Here is a 27,890-nt window from a genome sequence, read left to right on the forward strand (position 1 = left end):
AATTTGAAAGAAGAGACAGAAATAGCTTTGAACTCATTGGCACAAGAAAAGCCTTTCTGAATATCACACTGCTAGCACAGGCACTGAGAGTAACAATTAACAAATGGGACCTCATGGAAGTGAAAATTCTGTGGACAGCAAACACCATCGTTTGAACAATGCAGCATACTACATAATGGAAAAGACCCTTTTTATTAACTACATATCTGGTAGAGAGCTAATACGTTAAGAACTCAAAGCAATGTACTTTACTCTCTCTTTAGAGTGGATGAAGGTGTGAGGTGGGGGAAAGGCAGAAGGGATGGGAGGAGAGGAGGGAGTGGGAACTGGGATTGGTATGTAAAAAAAAAGATACTTTGTTTTCTTTTTTAATGAAATAAAAAAGAGGCATCAAAACAAAAATAATTCAAAGAACAAGATTTCAAGAAAGGAAATAACCCAATTGAAAATTGGGGTGCAGATCTAATAGAGAATTCAAAAAAGAAAAACTCAAAACAGCTGAGAAACTTTTACAGAAATGTTCATCATCCTTAGTCATCAGGAAATTGGTCAACAAAATGACTTTGAGATTTCATTTTATACCAAACGAGTGACAGCTCATGCTGAGGATGTGACAGTCATCCATTTTTGACTGGAGACCAAAGTTGTTTAGCCACTATGGAAATCAGTGTGACATTTGATTTAGAAAAGTAGGAACTGACTTACCTTGCAATTCAGCCATACCATTCTTGGGCATATACTCAAAGAACTTTTCATCCTACTACAGAGACACTTGCTCAGTCATGTTTATTATTACTCTACTCATAATAGTCAGAAATTAGAAACAACCTAGATATTTGTCAATAGATTCATAAATGAAGAAATTAAGGTACATTTTGCACAATGGAGCATTACTCAGCTGTTAAAAAAGTGAGTTCAAGAAATTCTCAGGTAAGCGGGTAGAACTAGAAACACTCATCCTAAGTAAGGTATCTCAGATCCAGGAGGACAAAGACTTTTTTTTAATCACTTACCCATGAATGTTAGCAGCTAAGTCATTGATAGACTACAGTCTATATAAACACAGAGCTTAGGTAAAGAGTAAAAGATTAGGGAGGATGGATGTATCTCCCTAGGAAGGGAAATTAGAATGGACACTTATGAATAAGCAGAAGTGAGGAAAGGATATGGAAGGATCAATCAGGAAGTGGGAGGACATGGGTGTAAGGGAGAGAATAAGGGGCCGGATAGCTAAAATTAAGGGTTATTTGAGAGGTAGTACAGAAAACTAATACAGTAGAAGCTTCCTGTAATATATGTGTGAGTGAATATATTTTATACATTTCTATTATTTTATATAAAATATATAAATATTACATATTTATATAATACATATATAAATTAAGGTGGTCTAAATGAAGTTGCTAAATAACAGGGACACAGAGCCCCAACTAGCCATGTCTTGTCACCAAAGAAAATTTCCACTTTAGGAGTAGATTATATATAATAGCGTATTTGACCAAAGTGGTTCTATGGAAATTCCCAAACAACCCGGGTTATTATCAAGGCTATGAGTGGGCTTTCCACAAACTGACAGTAGGGCAGCAAGAACTGAAGACAAAAACTACACATTGAACATGGGCCTGCCTTGGAGTTTTACCATGTGGTACTGAAAGGTACTATTTATGCTACCGAAACAAAAAAGGTAAACACCAACCCAGTTACAAATCCTTATGTTTACAAGAATGACCTGCCTGCAAGATACACTCATGTAATAGTGACACAAAGCTTATGGGTGTAACTAATCAATATCTGATTTGATTTAAGATCTACTCTACTAGATGGAACCCAAACATAATGCTGGCCGGGTGTCTAAGAACCTAGAACCTGAGTCTAGATAGCCCAGGGACCCAGGGAAAAATAAAATACTACTGTTCTACTAATGTCAGCATAGCAATAAAAATGACTCTTAATGACATAGAATAATGCTATACTCATGGATCTATGTCTTGCTTAACCATTATCAGAGTAGCTTCTTCCTACAGCAGATGGGAACAAATACACAGACCCACAGCCAGATAATATGCAAACAGGGAGAGACCTTGAAATACATATCTCTAAATGGGGTGTCTCCATCAACTACCTAAACTCAGAGCTCAGAAAACCCTGCAGAAGGATGGGCATAAAGAATGTAAAAGGCAGAGGAGAGGGAGGGCACCATTGCCACAACATCTAGACGCAACAGGGCAGGTGCACATCTGAAATCAAAGATACTGAAGTGGCATACATAAAGTCTGCACAGATCTCCACCAGATAGGTTCCTAGAGCTCAGAAGTGAGGTGAACACACACCCCATCCTTAGCCCAGAAACCATCTACAATTGGTAGGCATTCACCAATGAAAAATCATTTTTCTCCAAGGGAGTCTCACTGGGTACACAGACCACTCTTTAGGGTGAGCCCCATGCCATCAGTAGATGATTGACACAAAATGAACTCAATAACATCTCTGGACGTTCTTTGTCTCATAATGGTAAGTTGGGGCAATTATTTTCCTATCTTTCATGTCCTTTGCTTATAAATTAAGGTTTACAGTTTGGGGTATGAGTTTTTTATTCTTTCTCTTTGACTCTATTTCTTGTTTGGTTGTTCCATCATATTCTGCTTTAATTTTTTATTATTTATCTTTTTCTATTCTATTCTACTTTTATTCCTTAGATTTTTTTGTTTTCTAATGTGAGAAAGAAAGGTTGTGGGAAAGATTATAGGGATGGAGGAGGAGCAGGGAAGAATAAGAGAAAAGAAAACAGTAATCAAAATATATTTTATGAAAAAAGTTCTAGTTTCAGTAAAATGAAAAGATTCTTCCTTCTTTCCTTTCTTCCAGTCTTTGCAAGCAGGTGGAGGTTGAAAATCTGGATTCCTGTTATTTTGAGTTTATTGAGTTTCTTAGATTTGATGATTGATATCTCCAAAAATTTAGTAGTTTTCTCAAGTCAATTTTCCTCAATTTGTTTTTCTCATCCCTCCTTTTCTTCTATTTCCAGTATTGCTAAATTGCTAGTGTGGTCAGCTCTCTGTGCTCCATCCCTCTTTGTTCTCAGTGATTACTCTGCTGCTTGTGCTCTCTGGCTCCTACCCATCCTTGAGGAGGAAACTGGCTCCGGGGAAAGAAGTAAGCCAACCTAAAGCCTTGGATACTCCCAACACACTAGGAAGCATGCTTAGAGAAGAGAAAGAAGAAAAGGAAAAGCCATATTTCCTAAAATTTAGAAAACTGTGAAGCTGTAAGAAGCTGCGTGGCTTTGGCCAAGGAAGTTCCTGCACTAGGAGTGAGATTCTGGTAAGGACTGGTATATTAGCTTATTAATGAATGAATTATTCTATCTCCTCAGCATGGTTAAAGTGAACCTGCCTTCCTAAGAGTGTTCCAGTGACCAGGTGACAGACATAAGTCAAATGTAAGGTTAGGTCTCCACCCAGGCCACAGACTCTAGTCTCTTGACAAGCTCTTTTCTTTTTCCTGAACCTTCATTGATGCTCTAATATTCACTCCTCTGGAGACATAATACCAAAACCATGTAGGAATAAGATCTGAAATCAACACCCTCAAATACTTCTGGTTTTGCTGTTCTCTGGGAAGGATGTGGCTGCCAAGAGTCCTGAGGACACATGGAGATTTTAGCAAAGATAAAAAGTGGATACTTTTTCTTGATGTTATTTTACCTCCTACTGCCTAGCCAGTTTTAACCCCCTCATCTCTTAGAATCCTCTCTCTAAAGAGGTAACCTCAATTGACACTATGGAGTTGTAAGAATGGCTTTTCTGGCTTCTTCCAGTTGAATTGGAACATCTGTGCTGTGTGGCTGGGTACTACTCCAGTTGAACTATTTGAAAGACCTCAAAAGTGCCTTAGTGGTTTTATTATAACTCCCAAATGTGGGGAGGATATGAAGTCATTGTCTGAAGCTAGGAAGGAGAAGATGAAGAAAAGTAAAGACAAGATTTATTACAATTACAGGTCCTAGGCAGGTGCCAGGAAAACCCCAAACAAGAGTTTTTTAAAGCACTAATCAAAGTCCAATTGAATCACTTGATGAACTCCCTATAGCATTCTTTGCACACTTCTTTGGTTTATTTTGGCTTCCAAGGTCAAACTTTAGTGGTATAAACTATAGAGGTATATTTTCAGGCAATTTGGTAGTTACTAAAATGGCAATGGTTAGAATCAGTGTGAGATCCCTCACAGAGAAAGTAAAGAAAAAATAAAAAGGGAGAGGCTGAAGAAATTTGTCTTTTATTCAGGATTTAGACCAAAACAACATTGGGTCTGTTTCTTTAGGGTGCAGGTAGATGCTCCAGTGTCAAGTGGAGTTAATGTCTAAAGATATATCTGGGCAGCACTTTTCTTACCAAGAAGAGAATCATTAATTAAAGAGAATAGTCTCAATAGCATGGATTTAAATCTGTTTCCAGAGTGAGACCGTGAACTGTTAAAGAAAGAACAATGGTTTTAGTCTTTTGCAATACTTACATTCTGAGTGTTTAAGATCATGAAGGTTGTCAAAATTAATCATTTTAAAATCAAGGTCAGTTTAGGAGCAACCCCTCAAGGGTTACTGAGCTAGAGAGAAATATAACTCTCCCCATCTTCCTTTTACCAATTGTCCCTATATGTAAGGGTACATCAAGTCCTTGTTTGACCTTTATTTTCTTGGAAGCATTATTGAAATTTTTCCTCTGTATTTACCCTCCTCTTTATAGACCAGGCAGTGTTTAGAATCTACATAGTGCTTTTTCTATGGCTTCCCAGAAGAAATGAACAGATGACTGTGACTACAGGACACTTTTAGAGATAATTCACAGGCCCTTAGGAACTGTTGGACTTTGTAGGGCAAGGAGGTAAATATTCTCCCATTTATTCCCTCTGACTGTTTTGTTATTGTATCCAAGAAGAGTTATTGAGCATCCAGAAGGTTAGTTATGACTGTCTGTCATTTTTAATTGCTGTGTAATATTTAGATAAGACTTAGAAAACCTCAGATCCTTTTAAATGGATTTTGGTTAGACATATATTTCTGTTCGTTAAGTCAGTTTTAAGGATGACCACCAAGAGCAAATTGTAGTTTCAGTGATATAAGTTGAGGTTTGATTAAATTATGATGATAGACATTTTAAGATCATATGTACCATATTAAGTTTTATCTTTTACAAACATTAAATAACTTACTTAGACCTTCATAACTTGAACATTTTTCCCATCCTAAAGGTATCTAATCATTTTACATTTAGTACACAATTTTTTTGGTGTAGAAGGCCCTTCTGTATTTGTATTGCTTTCATTGGTTAAATAAAGGAACTGCCTAGGGCTTTTGATAGGACAGCAGTTAGGTGGGTGGAGTAGACAGAACAAAATGCTGGGAAGAAAAGAACTGAGGTAGATGTCATGAATCTCCAGACTGAAACAGACATAGGTTAAAATCTTGCTGGTAAGCCACAGTCACGTGGTGATACACAGATTTAATAAAAATGGGTTAATCAAGATGGGAGAGTTAGCCAAGAAGAGGCTAGATACAATGGGCCAGACAGTAATTTAATTAATAAATTTCTGTGTGGTTATTTCAGAGGTTAAGCTAGCCTGGTGACAGGATGCAGCCCACCTCCTCCTCACAACATTCTTTTCCAAAACTATTTTCATTTTTAAAACCTTTTTGCTTACTGATTTCTTCTTAATAACATGAGACACAGCAACATTAATCATAAATTTTCTGTCTATTGTGATAATGATCTCCCTGTGGGCACTAAGCACAGTTTATCTTCTCCTAAGAAGACTTCAATGACAAATAAAAGTTCTATTTCACCAAAGTTTACTCTAGGAAATGTTACACAAAAATCTTAGTCCTCATCTTAATGGAAACAAGAGATAATTTATTCTGCAGCCATTGTGAGTGACCATGACTTAAGAACACAGTTTAGTTTACCTCAAATTCCATGTTCAAACATAGAAGCAGTTATTTGAAAGAAAAGGTGAGGAGTACTGAAAAAGGCATTAGTGACCTCAAAGCAGCAATACTGGAAAGTCATAGACAGCATAAACTATAGCTTTTCCATAGCCTTCTCCAGGCTCTAAAGTCTAGCTTTTCCCCACAACCATGAGAGCACATTTAATTACAAAATAATTGAATGAAGTTGGTTGGGAGGTGTAGATGGAAATTCAGGTAATGGTTCAATGATCCTCCCCACCCCCATCTTCTATGAATGAATATTAAGTGTGAATAAGTCCAGCTATGATGATCTTTTGCAAACAGGCAGAATTGAAGTCATGAAGATGGAAGTTGTTTGGCTTAGAAGCTAGTGATATGTGATGTGCAATATCAATGCTAAAAAAAGGTGAATCCATATTACATCCATAGAAAAATGTAGCAAATTACATTCCCTGTGCAAATAATGTTAAAGTGTGGAGCTCCTAGGTAAACCTTATCCAAAACACAAGACACTTGAAACTGTGTTTGTGCTTTCTACTCTACAGAGAATGACTTGCCAAAACCAGCTTTTGTTTTTGTCATCATCATCATCATTAATAATTATTTTGTAATTGATAGTAATATGGCCTTGGGTATTTATTTCTATTTCTAAATAGTTTCTTCTCTCATATAATACATCCCAACCACAGTTTCTGTTCCCTCTACTCCTTCTATTTCCACCCACCTCCTTTATTTACAAGATCTACTCCACCTATGATTTCCTTTTGAAAGGAGAACACCATCAAGATATGACAACTGAATCCAACAAAACAAGATACAATAAGATATGAGGCAAAGGCCCTCATATTAAGTCTGGATAAGATGACCAAGAGGAAGAAAGCAGTCCCAAAAGGAGGCAAAAGAGTCAGAGACACACCTATCAATATGTTGAGGTGTTGGATCAATGCAGACTTCAGTTTTATATATGATGATAAATATGTAAATACTTGCATTCTTCTGCATTCAAACATACAGTTTTACCAGCACCATTTCTTAAAGATGCTTATTTTATCTATGTACATGTTTGACTCCTTTATTTAAAAAATCAAATTTCCTTGTGTGTGTATTTATTTGAGTCTTCAATTTCAGTCCTTTGGTCAACCTTTCTTTTTAAATGTAAATGTAATGAAGCTTTTATTACTATAGCTCTGTAGTCCAGAGTGAAATCGGGGATGGTGATACTTTCAGCAGTTCTTTTCCTTTTCAGGAATTTTTACTTATTTTTTTTTTGTTTTTATATAAGAAGTTGAGAATTTTTCTCTAAAGATCTGCAAATAATTATAATGGAGTTTTGATAGGGATTGCATTAGATTTGTAGATTCTTTTGGTAAGATGACCATTTTTACTATGTTAATCCTACTGACCCATGAGCATGGAGATCTTTCCATCTTCTGATATCTTTTCCAGTTTCTTTCTTCAAAGACTAGAAGACTTTATCATACAGTTCTTTCACTTTTTTGGTTAGGGTTACTCCAAAATACTTTATATTATTTGAGGCTATTTGTTAAAGATGTTGTTTTCCTGGTTTATTTGTCAGTACACTTATTATTTGTACATAGAAGGGTATGGTAGTTTGAATAGGGATGGCTCCCATAGAATCATGTATCTGAATGCTTGGCTCATTAGAGTAGCATTACTAATAGATGTGGCCTTTTTGGAGGAACTGTGTCACATGGAGGCAGGCATTGAGGTCTCATATGCTCAAGCTATGTTCAGTTTAGAACACATTCTCCTCCTTCTTTGGCTACAGATCAATATGTAGAACTCTCAGCTCCTTATTTACCACCTTTTCTTCCTGCATGCTGACATGTTTCTTACCACAATGGTAATGTACTAAACCTCTGATCATAAGCCCACCATAATTAAAAGTTTTGCTTTATAAGAGTTTCTGTAGTCATGGTGTCTCTTCACAGAAAGAGTCCTAACTAAGATTGAAATTGGTACTACAGACTGGGATATTACTATTATGGGCCTGACTATTCTTTTATTTAAAGGAATATGAACTTTGGGACTTTGGATTAGAAAAGCAATTGAATGCTTTAAGTGGAGGTTAATAGACCCATGTTCTACTAAGAACATAGAAGATAGAGGTCCTGAGCATGATATGAACTGTGGAGACCCGGCTGAAAAGCTTTCAGAGGAGAAGTTTTGTATTTGGTTTAGAGACTAATCTTGTGATATTTTGGCAAAAATTGTGCCTGATTTTTGACCTTTCCAAAAAGTGTGCCTGAGACATAAGTGAAGAGTTTTTGGATCAATCCACTGGCAGAGGAAATCTCAAAACAGCTTAGTGTAGATTCTATTGTGTGATTGTCAGTTTTCACTCTTATGAAGAACTATAATGAAAAGGAGCAAGTTGATCAAGGAAAAATGCAAAATGTACAGATTGAGGAAAAAAAGGAAACTAGGAAATAGAATGGAGATAAATTGTGTGTTCAAGATGATAGACAGACTATGAAATGGAATAAAAGGAGTAGTGATCTCAGGGCAAGACTCTACCCAGGCAAAAAAGGACTGCTTTGGTCCAGGCATGGTAGTCAATGGCTTTTATCTCAGCACTCTGGGGGCAGAAGTAGGCAAATATCTGAGCTGGAGCCTACTGGCTCTACATACCAATGTTCTAGAAGAGCCAAATTTAGGCAATGAAAGAAACCATGAAAAACAGAAAACTGGTAAAGATGTAGCTGAACAAAGTGACCATGTTCCATCTGCAATGAGCAAAAGAATTTGGTCATTTGGTTCTGGCTTTAGAGCCATGAATAGAAGAAAGGGGCTATAGAAGCTCCCTCTGTGGCTAAAAAAAAAAGCCACTGAGATCAGTCATGTTGCAGAGGCATCCCTGCATGGGGGCCCAGAGAGGTCATTTTGTGAAGCTATGAAGGAGAAGCCTACATTGCCTTGGACACCTAAAGATGCTAGAGATGGTAGAACTTGGGATACCTGTCACAGAAAGCTGCTAACAGGGCATGGGACCAGCAGTATGTTGAGTCACCAAATCTGAAAGGACTTGGAGATCTGAAGAGTGTTTTGACATCAGACATGAAGGAAGATGCAAAGTTTGGAGTTTTCCTAGTGGGTTTTTAGTCTTGCTTTTCTCCAGTATTTCCTCTAAATCCTCAATTTCCTCTATTATAGAATGCTAATATATATCCTCTGCCACTGTATGTTGGAAGTATGTGATCTGTTTTGGTTTTTAATTTTGATTTTATAGAGGGTTAAAGGTAAGAGTTTGCATGAATTTCACAAGCAATTTTGATCTTTGAATTTTTTAAAATGTTACTGGGACTATGATAGGCAATGGGGTCTTGAAAGTTGGACTAAATGCATTTTGCATTATGTTATGGCTTGGAAGCCATGGAGGGTGATGTGGTTGTTTAAATAGGTATGGCCCCCATAGACTCATATGATTGAATGCTTGGCCCTTAGGGAGTGGCAGTATTTGAAGGTGTGGCATTGTTGGGGAAGTGTGCCAGTATGAGTGTGGGCTTTGAGATCTCATATGTTCAAACTTTGTCCAGTGTGATACAGGGTCACATACTGCCTGCAGATTCAGATGTAGAACTCTCCTCCAGTACCATCTCGGCCTGTATACCACTATGCTTCTTACTATGATGATAGTGAACTAAACCTCTGAAACTCTAAGTCAGTTCCTGTTAAATGTTTTCCTCATGGTGTCTCTTCATAGCAATGGAAACCCTAACCAAAATAGATGGTTACTGATATATTTTCAACTAATCTTGTAACCAACCAATTTGTTTAATCACCTCTAGAAGTTTCTTGGCAGAAATATTAGGTTTTGTAAATAGTGATATTTGAATCCTTCCTTTTCAATTTGTGTCCCCTTGATCTCCTTTAGTTGTCTTATTGTTATTGCTAAAATTTTAAGTTGAATAGAATAGAACTGAATGGATATAGAGAGTGAAGTTGTTCTTGATTTTAGCAGAACTGCTTTGAGTTTCTCTACATTTAATTTAATGTTAGCTATTGGTTTGCTGTATATTGCCTTTAATGTATTGATCTCTTGTCTATATCCCTTGTATACCTGATGGCTCCAAGACTTTTATCATGAAATTGTGCTTGATTTTGTTAAGGCTTTATTCACAGTAGCCAGAAATTGGGAAAAAAACCTAAATGTTCCTTAACTAAAGAATGGATTTAAAAAATGTGGTACATTTGCAGAAAGGAGTATTCAGGTATTAAAAATAATGACATCATAAAATTTGCTGGCAAATGGATGGAACTAGGAAAGATCATCCTAAGGGAGGTAACCCGACCCAGAAAGTCAAACATGGTATATTTTAACTTATAAGAGGATATTAGTCATAAAAGATAACCATACTACAATCCTTAGATCCAGAGAAGCTAAGTAACAAGAAGGGCTCAAGGTGGGGGACACATGCATCCCACAGTGAAGGGGAAATAGTATAGATACCAATGATGGATGGAGGAAGGGGTCTGGATGTGGGGATGGGAACAGTAGGGATCAGATAGGGGAAGCGTGGAGGGGGAGTATATTGGAAGAGACGATTTCAACGGGAAGAAGAATCTCTGGGATGAGCTAGAAACCTAGTGTAATGGAAACTCCCAGGAATCTATGAGAGTGACCCTAGCTGGGTCTTTTAGCAATGGGGGATACACAATCTAAACTGTCCATCACCTGTGATAAGGCAAGACTTCCAGTGGAGAGACTGAGACATCAATACAGCTACAAAATCATCAGCCTACAATCAACCTACAATTTGTCCTGCCTACTAAATATCTTGGGAAAAGGTTGTGCTGAAACTATAGGAGTGATCAACCAATGACTAGTCAGTGAGAACCATACCATGACCCCTGACCTCTCCCTTACCCCTGACACCTCCTAGAGGACCATGACCCTAAAACTGGATAGAATCAAACATGAATGACAAATAAATAAATAATAAATAAATGAAATGAATCTTTTTGATCTTCTGCTATATTCATAGATTGGTGACTAGTCTTATTGTCCTTGGAGTTTCTTCACCAGCAACTTGTACACACTAGTATATGCATAGACTCGCAGCCAAACATTGAGTGGAGTTTAGGAAATCCTTATGAAGATGGGGAGAAAGAATTGGAAGAGTCAGAGCACCACAAGAAAACCCACAGAACCAACTAACCTGGACCCATAGGAGCTCACAGAGAACCAAGAACCAGAGAGATTACCTGGAACTGACCTAAGGAGGAGGGGATGGGGTATGGAAGAGAGGAGGTGATGAGGAGAGACTAGAGGGAGGTGATGGAAGGATGGGAGGGAGGGAAAACTGTGGTCAGGATACAAAACCTAAATAAATAAACAAAAACGAAAATGTTAGTGCTAGAAGGGGAACATGTTGAGTGCATATGGCAAGAGTTGAAAGGAGTTTGGAGGGTATACAATACTCAGTAGTAATATATCTACAATAATAACAATAAAGACAATAATAATAATAAATGCTCCTGCAACAGGAGAATTGGAGAACAGAGTCAAAACAACATAGAACTTTATGGCTCTTTCAGTACTGCTTTTGCTTGTTTGGGTTTTTTCTTGGTGGATACAATTTTTCTACTGATTTTCAGAGATCCTACAAAATTAATTCAATAAGTTTTATGTTTGTTTTGGAATTCTCTAGGAGACAGCTTCCAGCTTCCCAGTCTGACATCCTTCCCACCTGACTGTCACTCTTCCACTGCACCTGTTTTTAAAGCCATCTTTCTAAAACAGATTAGCAAATAATGTGACAAAAAATGTTTTTGAAATTTTAAAACATTCCAGAGACACACTTCATATTCCATAATTTTCCCAGGGAAGTATAGTTTTCATTTTGGGTATTTAATTATTGAACTTGAAAATTTGTGAGTTAAAGATGTTCAAACTTGAGTGTTTTAACAAATAAAATATGCATCATTCTTGTTATAAATTGTGGATTTTTCAGACTCTCATGAAAGGTGGTGTTAGGGGGTGCAGAGCCCCTCAGACCCTGGACTCTCTATGATCTTTTGCCTGCCAGAGTAAACAACTTGTTTTTCTATGCTTGCAGCTTCTCTGTGCACAAAACCCTCATGAGTTCCTGATAGCAAGGAAGTGGTTTCTGGTGGGCTTGCAGTAGAACATCTTGAGAGCTAAGGTGTGGCCACTAATCAAGGAGAACACTATACAAGCTGCCCTGGAACACAATAATATTGGCATTGATGCTTCAAGAGTGGCCCGTGACTCTATGTGTTCTTTTCTCTCCAGACCCTTGCCCAACCTCAGTTCCAGGTAGTGTTTTTATAAAAGTTCAAGGTGGAACATTTATATTCAGAAATTTGTACTGTGTGTTAAATAACAAATAAATGATTTTAATTTAAGACACATTTATTATTGCCATAGTCTAATTTTTCCAGCTAGTCTTTCATATTACAGTATAAAATTAAAAAGTTTATTTCCACCTGAGCATATTAAGTTTGCGACTGTCTCTATGTTCCTGTTTTCTGTCTTCTTAAGCCAGAAAAAAAAATTGTATTTATAAAATGGGAAGTACATTTGCATGTTTATTGTTTGTTTCCTTTTTCTTAAAAAGCCTGGCTGTTTGTAGGTTGTCAGCACTGACTGCTGTACCCGCGGGGAGTTGAGATAGTCAAAAGTATTCTTCTGGGCTGTGCTTCCCAGACTGACCCCTGAATTCATCTGGTTTGTTGCTTGCTGACCTGACCTATTGAGTGAAGAGATTTTCTATTCATTCATTCAGTGCTCATTTCAGCACACATTAATTTTTCCTAAAACCCATTCTTACTGTAAATTCAGCAAAGTGGACAATTTGCATGCCCAAATGAGTGAAAATATTTAAAGCTACAAATTTTCTTGAATTTGGCAATATTTGAAGAACATTGAAACATAAAATCTACATGCCTATTGAACCCACTGACAATGTACAAGAAGTATTTCAGAGACCTTACGATCTTAGTGAAATATGTGGGAGACACTGACCTCAAGCATAAATAAAAATAAATGTTCTCAAAATATGAATGGTGTAATTATCTTTATCCATAGGCCTTTAATGGCATAGTCATCTCTTCTTCGTGTGTCCATGACTATTATTTTAAATATTTGTGTATGATGTATGTATATTTGTGTCTTTGTCCATAGTTTGGCTGTGAAAGTATAGGTACACACACACACACACACACACACACACACACACACAAAACCACAAATATGTGGCAGGCAAAAGGATAACCTCTATTCTAGGTGCCCACTTTCCATCTTATCTGAGACTGTGTATTGTATTGCTGACTATGGTAGACTAGCTGACCAAGAGCCTACATGGATTCCCATGCTTCCATCACCCATTTCACAGAGCAAGCACTGGGACAGCAGATGCTCAATCACTTTTCTGACTTGGCTTAAGTTCAGGAAATCTGAACTCAGTTTGCCATGCTTGCATGGCAGGAAGTTGTCACACTGGGTTTTTCCCCTGAAGAAATGACTATTCTATCACTCCTTCAGTAATTAATATTTCCCCATTAGAAGCTAGTATCTCCAAAAGCTAGATCTTAAATAATTTCCGGATAGTCTCTTACATCATTTATGGAAAAATTTGCAAAATGAGAGCTATAACATTTATTTCAAAAATATCAATTTTGAACCTAATTGCAGGTGATATAAGTTGATGGTTTATGAGAGACTATTCAATAACATTATATTTGTAATTACATACATATTTCCAAATCATATGCATTTTAAAGCTATTTTGCTATCAATCATATCACTTTTACAATAGGTTGGTGCAGTTGATAATTAACACTTTAAATTACTTTTTTTTTAAACTGATGATTAAGTTTAGTGAATTTCGGTATAAGAACAAAGATTAGCAGCTAACAAATAGTAGTCTCAGGTCCTCTGACTTGAGAACCTGCCTTCTAACTCTAAGACATCTTTATTTGTTTCAAAACACCAAGGTACCTGATAACTGTTACAGATCCTACTTACAATGGAAAGTTCTACACAAAATATTGAAAGTAACTCTAGCTTCCTGTAGTCAATAATTTCTGTTTAAATATGTTATTTGGCCTCCCTGCCATAATTGTAAGGATCTTAGGCCATATACTTTTACCCTGAGAAGAGCTTCCAAAAGATGAAATAGATAAATTATAGAAAAAAAATTTACGTTAGGAAATAAGGTAGCTCAGCAGTTAAAGGCACTTATAGCCTAGCATGAAACCTTATATTCAATCCCAGTGTTTCTGATGGTAGAAGACTCAAAATATTTTGTCTCACTTCTACACATGTACCAAGAAATGTACACACCACACACACACACACACACACACACACACGCACACACAGAGTAAATAAATAATACAATTTTTGAAGAAATAATGTCTTGATCAAACTGTAAGAACTTTTAAATCCCATAGCCTTGCAAAGTATGAAATCTTCTTTGTAATGAAGTCAACCATAATATAGCTAAAATTGTGCTGTCAAGTGGTTGTTGAAGAAAATTTTATAATCTAGTGTGGAGAATTATAAATTTTTTTGAAGAGCATTTTTATGTAAATGATTAAACTACAGAAATACAAGGGAAAAACAAGCATTCCAAAAGTCTGAGTAAAATATTTAGCAATGTAGTCATTGTACTCAATGAAATATTAATATGCAAAATAGGGTTTGTGTTTGACCCTTAACTACACATTTTAGAGCACAGAGTACTTGAAGTTCCTATTTCCTTAAATACCATTTAGAAATTGCTGTGCAGATAAGAATGTCAACAGTGAGTGCTGGAGTTCCCTCTAACATCAATGAAAAGCAGAAAATTATGGAGATGTGGATGGTTATATTCATCAATCATCATTGAGATTTTTTTTTATGAAACAGAAAAAAGAAAGAGAAAACCAGTCCTATCCTTAAAGAACTTTGTACACTTTCTCTCTGACTTTGAATGGAGCCATCTTGACCATAGGCATTCATCGATATATCACCTCTAAATTTTAGTGCAATGACATATGCAATATTCATACATGATGGATATCTCATTTTCTTGGATGCAGCTGTTCATTTTTTTAGCTATCCAATTTCAAACATGATAGACCCTCCACAGTGGTAGCTGATGTGTTCCAGGCTAGATTTTGCAGCACATTAATAATATTTGCTTGTCCTGAATGGAATCAAAAGTATGGAAAATATAATAAATTATGTTAAAAGTTCATTCATATGTCTTAGTCATTCATATTTCATCTAAAATAGGACTGAAGATATACCTAAACAGTCATCATCCTAGAACAACAAATTTACATCACGTGTTCTTCTTAAAGAAGACTTGATATATAATGCGATACCATAAAAGAACTGAATAGAAGGCAGAAAGAAAACACATATCACAGTTCTTAACTAGTCAGTGGAGAAATTGAGAATAAGTAATCAAATTTGTCAGAACTAACAGAATATTATATGTAAATCTATGTAATATATAAACATGTGTAATGTAAATTATATATTAGTGTGGCTACATGCATATATATATATGTACGTATATATACACATGTGTAGCTATGCATATGAGTGTGAATTCAAACACATCCATGTGCGTAAATGTGTGTGTTTTTTTGTATATATATGTGTGTGTGTGTATGTGTGTAAGTATGTATGTATACATGTATGTATATATGGCAATTTATTAGTTTGACAGTCACAGAGAGTGAATAGTTCCACAGTGTTTGTCTGTGGGTCATGTTTATTGCACAATGCTTGTTTTTTCTTAAATGTAGGTATATTCTAAATATTTCTACACAGGATGAGAATTATAAAGATAGGTGATGGAACATTATGATGAGAATTTCCGAAATATAGCCGTTACTGCCTTGAAAGACAACTTAAGATAAAACCAGTGCTGTTCTACATAAGAAATTAACTGGAAGATACAGAAGGACAGAGACAATTCTCAGGATAAATGTCTAGAAGGCCCTAGAGATACTGGTGAAATTCTTTGTTCACAACTGATTTTGGATCCCCACATTCAGGGATGAAGACAACAGGGCAAACCTGATGAAGCAAGCATAGCCCCTCTGGTCCACAGTCCACCCCTAACGTTAGCCACTGGATGATCTTTCATATTCAGGACAGGTTTCCCTCTTCACTGCTCCAATCTCTGAGCCAACTCTCTGCAAACAGTATCATAGATAGGCTGAGGACTGTTTTTGACCAATGCCCCATGATCCTCTGCCCACTTAAGGCAGGAGTAGTCATCACAGAAAGCAAGCCAGATAACACAATGTTGTTATCAAGTTCACTACACAGAAATTAGAATATATTTAATATACTAGAATGCTGACACAGGAGGAGGAAAAATGTGAATAAGACCAATGACAAGACAGGAATGAATGAAAAACATAATTTGGAATCTTTAATGCTACATTATTAAGAATGAAAATAAAATATCACTGTAGAAATCAGATGACAATTTCTTATAATATTTGACATATAGTTATCTTATAGCCTTACAAACCCACTGAAAATTGATGAAGTACATTTATAGAAACAATAGTGTATGAACACTTACAACAGCTCCATTCATAATCACCACAAATCAGAGGAAAAAATTCTAAATGACTTTGAATGGTTGAAGGATTAAGTGGTAGTCAGTTACATAATGGAATATCTGGAGAAGAAATAAAAATTAATTATTGTACAATAGAAGAACAGCTTAATTGAAAATTAAAAACACTTCATTTCTTAAAATGCAAGTTTAGAGGCTGGACACATGATTAATAACACTTGATACAAAAGCTTGATGTGAGTTTAAATTCCAGCACCCACATAGCAAACCCAATGTTGTCACCCATCCTACTTTAACCTCTGCACAGAGGGGACAGAAGCAGGAGGATCGCTAGGGTTCACTGGCTACCACACTACCTTAAAAATGAAAGCTCCATTTACAAGAGGCCTAGCGAGAGGCATGATCTCCAACGGAATATCCAGAGTAATAGTCAGACATCCAATATCACCCTTTGGCTAGCACAAGTTCATATAAGCACACAAATTTGCACATACATGTGCACATACACCACACACACACACACACACACACACACACACACACACACACACACGCAGGTGCATACACACACACACAAAAGGATAAAGAAAGAAAGAAAGAAAGCAAACAAGAAAGAAAGGAAGGAACAAAAGCAATAGACAAGTCAGCATTAAGAAGCTATATTCTGCTGTACTGCAGGCTTTCATTCACATGATAATCTCAGAAAGATGATATTAGAGAAAAGGGAAAAAATCTAAGGGCAACACACTATTGTAGAATGCGGTGAGAGAGAATGATGGAACTGTTTGCTCCACATATGCTAGCATCTTCAGGGTTCTTGTATATATTGATTGAAGGCAGATCTGAAAAAGTAGGTTTACTATTTTGAATATAAAAGTCACTTATTAAATAATTTTCTATTTTTTTAAAGTAAATTTTATTAAATTATAAAAGTTTCCATTTCTGCCCCTCTTCCCAACACCCTCCCACTACCCCCACTCCCTCTCCTCCTCCCTCTTCGTTTTCTAAAATCGGTTTAAGATTAAAGAGTATCAATAGTGTTAATAATCAAACAATAAAGATATTCATCCAACTCTGAATGATGTGGATGCATGTGTGTGTTAGTACGTGTGCAGGAGCACAAGCGTATGTAGGTATTTGTGCACTCATATACCTGTGATCAGAGAAGAACCTCGGGTGCAGTTTCTGGTGTGCCATCCGTTTTGGTTTCTTGTGACAAGTGCTTAATTGATCTGGGACTCACCAAGTCACCTAGTACAGATAACCAGTTAATCTTTTTTTGTTTCTCCATTGGGATTTATAAGGATATATTACCATGTCCTTTTGCTTACGTGAATTCTGAGAGATTACACCCAAGACTTCTTGTTTACCAGGCAAGTACCTTATTGAATCCCTTTTGGATGATCACCAAAAGGTAAAGGAAGAACAATGGGAACACAGTACCCAAAGTGAAGGGTTTTCCAGCACAGTCATCATCCCCCCTGATACTTATGTGACAGCAAGTGTATTATTGACCATTTGAATGACTGTAAATATAGACGTTAGGTGTTTAACATAATCCACATGCAATAGGCTACATCTATTACTTTTTTAAAAGTCAGAGTTGAACAGTTGTAGTATAATTTTAAATGGCTGTTCATGGGGTGGCTGAGCACAGAAAATACTATTGATGTTCTTAGATGGCTTGATGGCTAACATGATTGCTATCCAGCATTAAGACCAGAGTGTGGATGCATAGTCTAAATGTTAGGTGACTGTAGCTCTCCACCTGCAATTCTAGCCCTTAGCAGCTATAGAGGACAAACCACCACGGAAACTGGCTAGATGGACTACCCTTACCAGGAAGCTCTTGGTTCAGTTCAGTGACCCTGCCTCAAAGGTAAGTGGTAAGTTTTGACACTAGGGGTTGTCCTCTAACCTACACATTCATGTCCTGAATATGCACCTATATATGCGCACATACATGTGAACACAAAGAGAAACAATATATTTTCAGAAAATGAACACTAAAATGATCATAGAAATAATAACATTTCTTATAAATTTACAATATATTGAATAACATTAGCACATGCTGATTTTACCATGAATTTTGCACATGTTTGCAGTAGTATATAAGCGGTATGCTACGAAGTCCATAAGGAGACGGTAGGGAGATTCTATTCCACCTGATGACTAATACTGATTGTCAACTAGAATGGATCTAGATTTGCTTAGGATATAAACCCCTGATCACATATGTGATTTCAAGAGTAGGTTGTCTAAGGTGTGAAGACCCTTCTTCACTGTTAACACTACTCCGTGAGCTGGGTTCTGGAGTCAATAAAAAGGAGAGATGGATCTGAGAATGAGGATTCACTTCTCTCTGCATCCTAATTGCACATGTTATGTGGCCAGGCAGCCTAAACTCATGACACGATATCTTTGTACCATTCAAATGTGAGCCTAAATAAACTTTTCATTACTTAAGATGCAGTTTACATGTATTTTCTTACAACAGTGAACAAAGTAATTAATAAAAAGATGCCTTTCTATAAAATGTAATTTGTGGTTTTAGCAACAGAAGACTGTAGAGAAAAGAAAACGGGAACAATGTCAGCTGTCCCAGGGCTTTGGTTTTAAATCTTCTAACACAAGGTAACAAGGTAAGAATTTACTTCCTCCTCATAAATCTTTGTCCATTTCATTTAAGCAGAAAGAGAAGAGCATGTCATATTGTGTGCAGACAATCATAGTCATTCTCTTTTCTTTGGCCATTGAGACAGGAAATGATCTAGAAGGAGGCTCTCCCCACAGAAGGCATCCTGAAATCAGGCACAGGGCAAAGACAGCTCACATTGAGGGGGCATGCCATACAAGTAACAAGTGTTATTTCAGTAGTAAAATCTAGCCTCCCTGATTGACAGCTGCAATATAGTAACATATATCAGCTAGGGTAATAAGTTATATATCTGTTCGTTATTAAGTAGAAATGTGTGCTCACTTGCACTCACAGGGAGCTATGTTCATGGGGATTGTAGGCTTAATAATTTCACTTTATTCCCATGAGCCTCAGGGTTATGCCCAAAACTCACTTGCTTTAGTATTCAAAGTTGATTCTCTACAGACTTTGTCTTTGAAACTTCAAATTCTTGTGCAAACTTTAAATAACCAGGTTGGGAAACTAGTACTGATCTTCATTATCTTCTGCTGCCCCTTAAAATGACACAGACCTTACAGGCTTTATTCTAAGCTTGATCCAATTATTCAGCCAAGTGAATTTCAAGAGACATGTTATTATTATCCTATATCTAGCAAACAAAACAAACTAGCTTGTACTATATTTTCTTGACAATTAAAAAGTATTACACTAAATCCGTTAATAACTAGAAGTTGGCTTTTCAGCTCATAAGGCCTGCTGCAGAGCCTGGCCACCTGAGCACAGTTCCTGCAATCCCCAGGGTGGAAGAAGAGAAATGGGTCCCACAGAGCATGCTGTGGCAGGCAAATGCAGCAATGCACATGCTCAGTGAGTGTAGATGCAGAAATGTAAGTGCATTAACAGAAATTCTTACTGTAGATGCCATTGGTGAAACAGAGCAGTGGGTTAAATGCCCAATTACTGAACGATAACCCTAATCATCAGACACTGATGACTTAGGAGATCTGACACAGTGAATTTTACACATTCCAGTACTTGCTGTCAGAAGAGCATATCAGAGTCCTCTGAGAGCAACTATTAAAACTGACACTACTAACATTGTACTGAAGCTAGCAAAAGTAATTTTTATTTTTAATATGAGAATAAAAGGCATAAGAACCAGAAAACGCATTTGACCAAACATTTCATTTCCCAAGCAAATACACACTCATAAACATTTTCTTTATTTTATTGATTTTTATTGAGCTCTACATTTTTCTCTGCTCCCCTCCCTGTCTCTCTCCTCCACCTTTCAACCCTTCCACTAGGTCCCCATGCTCCCAATTTACTCAGGAGATCTTGTCTTTTTCTACTTCCCATGTAGATTACATCTATGTGAGTCTCTCTTACTGTCCTCATTGTTGTCTAAGTTCTCTGGGATTGTGATTTGTGGGCAGGTTTTCTTTGCTTTATGCTTAAAAAACACTTATGAATGAGAACATGTGATAATTGTCTTTCTGTGTCTGTGTTGCCTCACTCAAAATAATGCTTTCTAGCTCCATCCATTTTCCTGCAAAATTCAAGATGTCATTATTTTTTTCTGCTGTGTAGTACTCCATTGTGTAAATATACCACATTTTCCTTTTTTATTCTTCGATTGAGGGGCATTTATGTTGTTTCCAGGTTCTGGCTATGACACACAAAAACTGTTATGAATATAGTTGAGCACATGTCTGATGTGAGTGGGTCTTGTATCTATGTATTGCTTTCATTGGTTAATTAATAAAGAAACTGCTTGGCCCGATAGGTCAGAACATAGGTAGGCAGAGTAGACAGAACAGAATGCTGGGAAGAAGGCAGTCAGGCAGTCACCATGACTCTCCTCTCCGAGATAGCTGCAGGTTAGAATTCTCCTGGTAAGCCACTACCTCATGGAGCTACACAGATTATTAGAAATGGGTTAGATCAATATGTAAGAGTTAGCCAATATGAGGCTACAGATAATGGGCCAGGCAGTGTTTAAAAGAATACAGTTTCCATGTAATTATTTCGGGTATAGCTAGCTGGGAGCTGGGCGGTGGGACACCGCCCACCACTCCATTTTACAACACATGTCCTTGTGGTACAATTGAGCATCTTTTGGATATATACCCAAAAGTGGTATTACTGGGTCTTGAGGAAGGTTGTTTCCTAATTTTCTGAGAAATTGCAACACTGACATTCAAAGGGGCTGTACCAGCTTCACAAACAATTTTTAAGAGAGTAAAGGTATATATGAAGCAAGTCAAGAGCAAGGAATCTTGAGTATTGACTTCTTTGGTGTGGAAGTGTGAGCTGTAAGATCCATGCCAGCACTCACTGAGATTTGATGGATTCACTTACAGAATTATATTCACTTACAGAATTATATTGAGCCATAGCATGGAAATTTCACTGTAGCAAGAAAGGTGATAAAACTAGAACTTGCTGCCTTCTGTTTTTTGTTCGTTTGTTTGTTTTCTTATTTGTTGAACACTCATTGAAGGGAAAGTATTTGTGTATCTTCAAGGTAAATAATTAATGATAGGCTCTATGTGTGTCTGTGTAAGTGTGTACATATGTGTATGTGTTTTATGTAGATATGCATTAAACATAGAGGCTCAGAAAGAGAACTAGAAAGACAGAAAGAACTAAAATTATAAAAAATAACATGGAGCAGGTAGGAGGCACAGGTGGAAGCAATTAATTAATTTAATCCTTTAGTTTCAAAATTAAGGAGAATTCTAGATCAAGAAATGAACTTCGATTTGGGAATATGTCTGGCTCCAATATGATTTTGTTTAAGATTTATATTTGGCTGGGGCAGACTGCGGGGCCACTGGAAGTGGGGCCAGGATTTATCCAGACTGCTTGGATTGGCTTTTTGAAACCCATTCTCTTTGGGGGGATACCTTGCTCAGCCTAGATATAGTAGGGAGGGCCTTGGTCCTTTTTCAAAGCAATGTGCCTTATCCTCTCTGAGATTAAATGGTTGGGGGGAAGAGTAGGGGTGTAGGTGGAGGGAATGGGATGAGGGGGGTACTTCTATCAAATGGACACAAGTCAGCTAGGATACGATATAGAGAAGGACATACCCCACTCAGATTGACCTGTGGGATATTTTCTTGATTGATGTTTGTTGTATGAAGGCCCGGCTCACTGAGTGGTGCCACACCTGCCACACCTGCCACACCTGCCACACCTGCCACACCTGCCACACCTGCCACACCTGTACAGGTGGTCCTGACTGCTGCAGAAAGAATACTGGGAAGAGACAAATTTTACAGAAGATGTTCTGAGAACACAGGTCCACATTCTGTGCCTCCATTTTCACTTGGATTCTGGGGTATTGAACTCAGGGCCTCATGCTTGCATAGGGAGTCTTCTAATCTGCCATTTATACTTTTCACAATATCAAAAGAAATGTACCATTTATATTCAAGTTGAAAATTTCTGGTTAAAATTACAGATAAGACCAAAAATGTCAGTGTAAGCAAAGGAGAAGAGGATATGGAAGGGACAAGAAATATACTAACTGTATGTGTATTTTCCATGTACAAATGAGAGAGTTTTGGAAATTTTGTAAAATATTTTAAATTTGTGTTTTTATGTGTCTGTGCATATGTGTGCAGTGTCTGCAGAGCCACAGGGGAGGCTCAGATTCTCCTGAAGATGGAGGTGCAGATGATCATGAGGTGCCCAACATGGGTGCTGCCAGATGAACTTGGTTTCTCTGGAAGACAGCAGTGAAAGCAAGGTTTTAATTTGAAACATCCAAAACAAATCATGAAGTGAAGACAGACACTAAAAATAAATCCCACACAAGCTCAGAATTGAGTACAATAAAAGGTTATTTATTTAGGGGTAGTCTCACTGAGCACAGTCCTCTACTCGAATGGGGAACAGCAACCAAATCCAGCAGCCAGAAGAGAGAGTGCACACTTTACATCTTTACATGAGCACATCTAATCTAAGAAACCATGCCCATGCGTTCTTAAGTACCTAGTTGCTCCAGCAGCTCCTGGTCCTGAATCACTATACGCAGAATATGGGGGGTGGAGGGGGAGAGACAACAATGGTACTACTGTGGCATACTGCATTTCTACTGCATTTCTGGTTGCATGCAGAAGCTAAGTATTCCTTTTCATCATTTTATGTTTTCAGCAATGATCTCTATTCTTTATTTGTCAAGTTCCCAAGATCATTTTTATAGATAAAGGGAGATTTGAAGTATGAAAATATTAAGTATTTCTGAAGTTTAAAGAGACATGAATCTTTTGGAATAAGTAGATCTGCCAACATAAAAATATTTAATAATAACATGTCAAGTATTTTTCATAATTCTAAGATTATTTATAGACTTAGACTTTGAAATCATCTTCATTGCATCTGTGCCTTATAGTATGCAAGGTCACCCAGAGGAATAATTCACTTTAGTAGAATCTAAAGCCTCAGCAATAACCACACTAACATATCAGCCAGCCATGTTCATGCTAAACACTGAGTAGACATATGAGTACACTACTAAACAGTTTTACATTGAAACCAGTTCTCAGAGGTTGACTTGTTTATGTCACTCCTACCAACACCATTTCTTTCACTGAAGGAAAAGTTCCTAAGAATCTAGTAATTTGAAGGAAAAAGTTCAAATTATTTATTAAACTTATTATCAATGGTGTTACCTGTATGAATGTAAGGAGGTTGTGTGTACAAGTTTGCGTGCGTGTACGTAAGTTTGCACGTAGTGGTCAAAAGTGACAGTCAATTGTTTTTCTGAACCCCTCTGCATCTTATTCACTTAAGTATTTATTGATGTCATGTTTTATATATATATATATATATATACATACATATATATATATATATGAATCTGCACACATACCTGTGCACCTCCGCTGTGCCCAGTGGCCACAGAACCAAGAAGAGGGTGTTGGGTTCCATAGAACTGCAGATACAGGTCTTTGTGAGCTCCCTCATGGTAGTGCTGGGAAACCAAGATGGATTCTCTGCGAAAACAGCAAGTGTTTGTAATTGTTGAGCTATCTCTCTAGTTCCATCATTTTACTTTTTCTTCCTTAATTTAACACAGTGTCTTGCACTAAAACAGAAACCCACTTATTTTGGTAGAGGGGCTAGTAGTAAACCCCCAGAATCTCTGTTTCTGCCCCCTCAGAATTCAGATTACAAGTGTATGCCACCATGTCCACTGTCATTCTATGGATTCTGAGAGACTTAATTCATGTCTTTGTGTTTGCACAGCAAAGCCTTAAGGAATGATTCTTCCCTCCAGTCCTTTCATTCAATTTTATTTTTTACACTTGTTGAATAAACTCTACCACTTATCAAAAAAAAGCTTTTGGTTAAAATTACAGGAAAGACCAAGAAATGTTCATGTAAATAAATCAGAACAAGAATATGTGAGTAAGGATAAGAAATGTACACAGAGAATATATATTAGTTCATGTATATACTGTACATCTAAGCTAAGCACAATTTTAAGAGTTTTAATAAATCATTATATATATATATATATATATATATATATATATATATATATATATATATATATGCAGCCTCTGTACAAATCTTTCATGTTTCTGGCAACTGCTTATGTTATACACAGGGTTATAATTCCCCAATCCCCTGCTCCTTGCATGTGTCTACACTCAAGTAGATTCTTTTGGGCTATCTTTTACCTTATTCTTCAACCTTTTATCACTTAATACATAATCAAGGCTCCAGCAGATAATGAAAAAATTAGACACATTTAAAGGACTACTACACACCCATAAAGCAATTGGAATTCTGTCATTTGCATCAAGAGATGAAAATGAAGACATTATTTTAAATTAAATGTCCTCTGCAATCTACTTTTCTTATTGCTCATATCAAAGGGCTAACATGAAGTAGCCTAAAGAGAAAGGTTTGTTTTCAGATTTCAGGCCCAGGCCAACCCAGCCCAGGAAAGAAGCATGGCAGCATGAACTCCAGACAGCTGCTCAGGTCATCACAGAAGCTGTCAGGAAGAGGGGAAGGGGAATGCTGCCATTCAGAGGACCCTGACTCATGGAACGACATCACCCACTCTCAGGGTGGATTTTGCAACCCAAATGACCTAATCTAGACACTCCCAAAACCTGCTTCTTTCTTACATGATTCTAATTACTGCCAAACTGACAATCAGTATTAACAACACAATCAGAAATGCCTAATTTGGCCCATCTACCCTGAGAAGGGCACCCATCTGTAACACCCTGCCTGCTATCCTTGAGTAAACATGTTTATGTGAAAAAAAGTCCTTCTGTTCCTTTGAGCTTATTTTTCTTAGTATGTTGTCTTGAATTGAGACACCGAGATGAACTAGTCTGTAAGAAGGGACAGTAGAAAAAAATAAGGCAGTCTAGTGAAAAATGATCAGTATGCCTAAAATATACTGTACAAGGTGGATGTTTAAGTGATTATGCCATATATGAAAAGGCCATTAGGGGCAAGGGAGGTTTGTGTGTTGGAAAGAAGAGATAAAGATTTCACAGATCCAGATATTGGTGATGATCTGTGTCATTTTACTTCTATATACCATCAAATAAAGTACAAAGTCCATGACTAAGTGCATAATGGAAGGATGTAGGGAGGTCTGGGGAGAAGAAGGGACCAAACATCTCTCACATGGGTCAGAACTACAGATTACTGGCGTATGTGGACACACCAAGGGCTCAGTATCAGCTGAACTCTGGTGATCATGCTAAACATTAAACCTTGGGCTGCATTTAACATAGATTGGAATTTTCCCATAGGTGAGTGCTAAACAATGAGTTTAGACTATGGATAATGGAGAGATAATGGAGAGATACAGCCAGAAAATAAGAACATAGAAAATAGGATATGAAGAACAGTGAGTGTGGGGCAATTTACTGTTCCTTGTAGCATCCAAGAACTACGGGCCTAGAGAGCCAGCATGATGCATTTAGTGCAGTCTCCGTGTGTCCAGTGCTGCTAGCATGGAAAAAGCCTTGGATATGATTAGATCAGCAGCACTGGTAAACTGGCTGTGATGGTACAGGCCTATAATCTCTGAACTTAAGAGATGGAGGCAGGAGGATAGAAAAAAAATATCCTGGCCATCCTCGAATATGTAACAATTTAGAGACAAGCCTGGAATCACATGAGACTATGGGGAGGAAGGATAAAAAGGGAAGAAGAAAGAAAGAGAAGAAATTAGAATGGGTCAGCTGAACGATTGGAGATGAAGAAAGGAAGGAAGCTAAGGAAATGTTTCAGTAGTATTACACACACGCACACACACACACACAGAGAGAGAGAGAAGCACACAGAGACACACAGAAACACTCACACTCAGACATGTTCATACCGATACATACATAGACATATACACATACACAGAGAGAGAAGGGCTTATGGAAAAACGACTTCAGTATGATGTGTAGGAAATAATAATTCCTTAATAATTAGAATTTTTAGTCCTTCAAGAAAAACGAGAGAAGCATGAGTACTTTATGTAAATAAATGCACGATTCTGAGTGGCTCAGTCCTCAGATCCCCAATTCAAACTAAACACTGTGTTAATAGAAGTGAGGGACCATGATTTATAATCACCTTAAATATTAACAGGGCAACCTGCTGCAGCCTCACGCCAATAAGGAGATAAGAGAGAAAGTGATGAATATTTGGGAGAGCTAAAAGAGACAGTTTCTTCAAGGGATAGAAGCATTAATTTGTGCATAAATTGTAATGAGAAATATATAAAGAAGTGATCTAGGGAGCATGTTTTGATAGCTCTCTGGTAGACTATAACCACATATGGCCTATAGACATGACTTTGGGCAGTTGTCAATGAGATGACAGTTGGTGACGTGCAGTGGGGGGATCCATGCATATTTTGTATATGTTGGTCTAAGTGTGCATATCTTTATACATTAATGTGAAACCTTGTGATTGATGTATAGTGGCTTTTGTGATCTCTTTCTGCTTAGTTTATTGAGGCAAGGTATCTTTTTGGACCCATAGTTCCCCAATTCTGACCAGTATAGCTAGCTAGCTTGTCCCCAGACACTCTGTCTCTGCCTCCTGAGTTCACCTTCTTACATAAGTATTGGGAATAAAGCAAGCCCTTGTCTTATTCAAGTGCCTTATCCGCTGAGCCACCAACCCACCACAGAGAACACATTTTAAGGCAAAGACTAAGGAGATCTCCAAAGATATAGAAATGATTCTTGGTGAAAGACAGAAACCATAGTTTCATACCCTGAGACTGATCCTCTGAACTGATACTGCCTTTAGCTAAGAAAGGGCAGAAGGAGAGATACTGTTTAGACACAAATAGGGGTTGTTAGTTTATTTCTCCAAACTTCAGGTGCATGCTGGACAGAGAGATGTTGATATGGAAAATTAACAGATAAGGTCATGAGAGAAAAAGGTCAGAACCTACCCATAGTGTAGTTTGCATTATTTTGAATGAGAAACATACAGAAGAATGTAAGACAGAAGCAGATGCTTACACAGATATGCCTAAAGTCAATATGTACTAACCAGCATCTGGAAAATGAAGTCGAGTGTTTCCAGTATCCCTTACTCGGAATGTCTTCATCTCCTCATTTTACACTCTTAAGGAAACTGTGAAAGGAAACAGCACATCTAAAATGGAATGTGATATTAGAATCTGTGTTTCTGCATTTGAGGATGTAAATACATCCTAAAT

The sequence above is a fragment of the Myodes glareolus genome, chromosome 20 (genome assembly GCF_982192425.1).
Source record: "Myodes glareolus chromosome 20, mMyoGla1.1, whole genome shotgun sequence".
Classification (NCBI taxonomy): Eukaryota; Metazoa; Chordata; class Mammalia; order Rodentia; family Cricetidae; genus Myodes; species Myodes glareolus.